Here is a 4,668-nt window from a genome sequence, read left to right as displayed (position 1 = left end):
CAGAGTGAGTTCCAGGATAGCCAGGGCTACACAGAGAAACCCTGTCTCAACAAAACAAAACAAAAAACAAAAAACAAAGCTCTAAGTGTTTCTATTTAGCATTATATTCTGGGAGCAAGTCCTTGAGTTAGTCAATTTCCAAGGCTGATTTTTGAAGTAGATGAGTTAGCAAGGCCATAGGCCATACCTTGTCTCTTTTCTCCATGCTGTGCATCCCTCCTCACTCTTGGCCTTTTTCCTTCTCCATGGAACCTTGGCAAACCAAATCCTAGAGTTTCTTGGGTACAGCTCTCTCTTTGCATTTGTCTTTATGTTTCAACTCTGACTTATTAGGGAGCCTTATGAAAATCAAAGTTATCTTTCTTCCTCTGCCTAGAAAAAAGTTTTAGAGGTTTAGTCCATTATCATCACCAGGAGAAGCATGGCATGGCAGCATGTGAGCAGACACTGGGGGGGAGAAGGAACCGAGAGTTCTACATCTTCATCTACAGACAGCAGAAAGAGACAATCAGCTTCAGTTTTCAATATTATGAATGAGAGGCTTCCTCTGACAACTGATGGGAGCAGATGCTGAGACCCACAGCCAAACATTAGGCCGAGAGAGAGAGAAAGAGAGAGAGAGAGAGAGAGACAGAGAGACAGAGACAGAGACAGACAGAGAGACAGACAGAGAGAGACAGAGAGACAGAGAGACAGAGACAGACAGAGACAGACAGAGAGACAGAGAAAGGGGGGGAGGGAGAGAGAGGGAGAGGGAGAGGGAGAGGGAGTCTAAATTGAAGATCTCTACAGGGTTACTCTGGGAACCCTGGGAAGGGGGGGAGGAAGAATTATAGGAGCTAGAGGGTTGGTCAAGGATACTGGGAGAACACAGTCCACAGAATCAACTATGCAAGCTCTTAGGTGCTCACAGAGAGTGAACCATCAACCAGGGAGCCTCTATGGGTCTGTGCTTGGTCTTCTGCAAATATTATGGCTGTTAGCTTGGTATTTGTGGGACTCCTTACTGTGGGAGTTGAACTAGTCCTGACTCTTTTCTGTACTTGTGGGACCCTTCCCCTTCTACTGGATTGCCTCTCCTGATATGAGTGTTTGTGTCTTTTTTTAAAAAGATTTATTTTATTTCATTTTTATGTGTATGTGTACACTGTAGATGTATACAAATGGCTGTGAGCCATTATGTGTGTGGCTGCTGGGAATTGGACTCAGGACCTCTGCCAGCCCCGCTCACTTCTGCCCTGCTCGCTCCGGTGTAATTCACTGTAGCTGTCTTCAGACACACCAGAAGAGGGTGTCAGATCTCATTACGGGTGGTTGAGAGCCATCATGTGGTTGCTGGGATCCAAACTCAGGACCTTCAGTAGAGCAGTCAGTGCTCTTACCCACTGAGCCATCTCACCAGTGTTTGTGTCTTGTCTTATTATAACTTGTTACACTGTGTTCTGGTGATATCCCTGGAGGAGAGCTACTCTTTTCTAAAGGGAAACAGAAGTGGATGTGGAAAGAGGAAGGGAGGGAGGGAGGGAGGAGAAATGGTGATTGGGTGTAGTGTAGGAGAGAAGAAAAGAAATAATGCTTTCTATAGTGATGTTGAGCAGATTCCAAGATTGGGCAGACTCAGTGCACTCAACATTTAAATAGCTATTGTGGCTGCCTTTCTCTGGGTGGCTGAGACTACAAAGCATGGGCTCATCATGAATGGAATGCCTGCTAATTGGTGAGAAGGTTGAGAACAGTTTGGACTCTCTGCCTGTTGACTCTCTGTTTCAAGCTTTCCCAGTGCAATCTACCTACCATTTTCATTTTTCTCCTTGAGCTTCTTGGTGCCTTGGTGATGGTAGTGCTCAACTGAACTTCATCTTCTAACACTCTTTTACCATGCTGATGAACATTTGCACTTCCTGGGAAGAATCCTTGAGGGAATTAGAACCACTAAGTGTTGGTCAAAGCAAGACTAAGGTATGTCGGTTTTTTTATTTTAAAAAATTTTTTATTTATCATTTTATTTGTTTAGATTTCAAGTGATATCCCCCTTCCCAGTTACCCCTCCACAACCGCCCATCCCATCCCTCTTCTCCCCCTTCCCCTTTGCCTCTATGTGGGTGCTCCTCCACCCATTTACCCACTCCTGCCTCACCATTCTAGCATTTCCCAAGGGGAGGCTTCAAACCTCCACCGGACCAAGGGCCTCTCCTCCCATTGATATCAGATAAGGCTACATATGTATCTGGAGCCATGGATCCACTCTTTAGTTGGTGGTTTAGTCTCTGGGAGCTCGGGGGGGGGGGGGGGGGGGGGGTCTGGCTAGTTGATATGGTTCTTCCTATGAGGTTGCAATCCCTTCAGCTCCTTCAGTCCTTCCCCTAGCTCTTCCATTAGGGTCCCCATGCTCAGTCTGATGGTTGGCTGTGAGTATCTGCATCTGTATTGGTCAGGCTCTGGCAGAGCCTCTCAGGGAACAGCCATATCAGGCTCCTGTTAGCAAGCACTTCTTAGCATCAGCAATAGTGTATGTGTGAGCTGGTTTAGTGTCTGCAGATGGGATGGATCCCTAGGTGAGTCAGTCTCTGGATGGCCTTTCCTTCAGTCTCTGTTCCAGTTTTTGTCCCTGTCTTTCCTTTGGACAGGAACATTTCTGGGTTAAATTTTTTGAGATGGATGGGTGGCCACATCCCTCAACTGGGAACCTTACCTATCTACTGGATATGGTCTCTACAGGTTCTATTTCCCCTTTGTTGCATATTTTGTCTAAAGTCATCCCCATTGAGTCCTGGGAGCCTCTCCTTCCCTGGCATCTGGGTCTTTCTATTGGCTACCCCCAGTTCCCCATCTCCCACTGCTACATATTTCTATTTGATTTCTTGACCCTCTGTACTTCTGTCCCTTCCAATACTTGATCCTGCCCCCCTTCCCTTTTTTCCCTCCTCTCTCTCCCTTCCAGGTTCCTCCCTCCCAATACATCCCATGATTATTTTGTTTCCCCTTCTAAGTAGGTCTGAAGCATCCACATTTTGAGTCTTTCTTCCTCTTGAGCTTCATATGGTCTGTGAGTTGTATCTTGGTATTCTGAGCTTTTTCTCCTAATATCCACTTATCAGTGAGTACATATCATGTGTATTCTTTTGTGACTGGGTTACCTCACTTAGAATGATATTTTCTAGTTCCATCCATTTGCCTAAGAATTTCATGAAGTCATTGTTTTTAATAGCTGAGTAGTACTCCATTGTGCAAATGTACCACAATTTCTGTATCCATTCTTCTGTTGAGGGACATCTGGGTTGTTTCCAGCTTCTGGCTATTATAAATAAGGCTGCTATGAACATAGTGGAGCATGTGTCCTTGTTACATTGTTGGAGCATCTTTTGGGTATATGCCCAGAAGTGGTATATAGCTGGGTCCTCAGGTAGTACTATTTTCAATTTTCTGAGGACTCACCAGATTGATTTCCAAAGTGGTTGTACCAGCTTGCAATCCCACCAGCAATGGAAGAGTGTTTCTCTTTCTCCACATCCTCGCCAGCGTCTGCTGTCACTGAAAGGCTGGAGAATCTTAGAATTTAAAATGAGGGCATTTAATAGAAATGTATGTATAATGTATAACCTTTACTTTAAAAAGGCATAGGAAGTCTCTGTCATGAGCCAGGAAAGTGGACTGGTCAGTTCCAGAAACTGGATATAAGTTATCTAATTAGTCCTAGGAGCGGTCAGCCATTAAGATAGCACTGACCAAACCACATTCCTCTAGACAATGAGGATGACTTCCTTGTGACCTGACTCAGCTAGGTAGTGGATTCCTTTGGAATTTTCCATTGTTCTCTTGTTATGTTTCCCTGGTAACCCCTTCACCCCCCTAGTTTGTGGTTTTTCCTTTAAATACCACTTACTCCTCTTGCTCTTGGTCAAACCCCTCTGGCCTGCCAGGCTATGAGTTCGACCCCAGACCTGGAATAAACCTCATGTGATTACAGCAAGTTCTGTCTCTTGTGAATCATTGGGTGGTCGCGTCATCCCGAGACTTGAGTAAGGATCTCCCTAGTTCTGGGGGGTCTTTCATCACCTGTGTTTATTTATGATCTTAGCCATTATGATTGGTGTGAGGTGGAATCTCTGGGTCTTTTTGATTTGCATTTCCCTAATTACTAAGGACGTTGAATTTCTTTTCTTTCTTTCTTTCTTTTTTTTTTTTAAGTATAGAATAGAGTTTATTGGGGCATGCGGAGGGGAGTTGAGAAGTTGAGAGTGTAGTAGAGACAGAGAAAAGCAGAGAGAGAAAGAGAGAGAGAGACAGAAAGACAGAGAGACAGAGACAGACAGACAGAGACAGACAGACAGAGAGACAGAGACAAAGTTGAGAAGTAGAGGCCTACCATGAGCATATGGAGAAAGAGGGGGGAAGGGGAGTGCGGACAGAGCAAGAACAATAAGATAAGAGCAAGAGTGAACATTTCTTAAGAGCTCCTCGGCCATTCGAGATTCCTCTGTTGTGAATTCTCTGTTTAGCTCTGTTCCCCATTGTGTGTGTGTGTGTGTGTTTTTCGAGACAGGGTTTCTCTGTGTAGCCCTGGCTGTCCTAGAATTCGCTCTGTAGACCAGGCTGGCCTGAACTCAGAAATCTGCCTGCCTCTACCTCCCAAGTGCTGGGATTAAAGGTGTGTGCTACCACTGCCTG

Source organism: Mastomys coucha, chromosome X (assembly GCF_008632895.1).
Source record: "Mastomys coucha isolate ucsf_1 chromosome X, UCSF_Mcou_1, whole genome shotgun sequence".
Lineage (NCBI taxonomy): Eukaryota > Metazoa > Chordata > Mammalia > Rodentia > Muridae > Mastomys > Mastomys coucha.
This window is presented reverse-complemented; position numbering follows the sequence as displayed.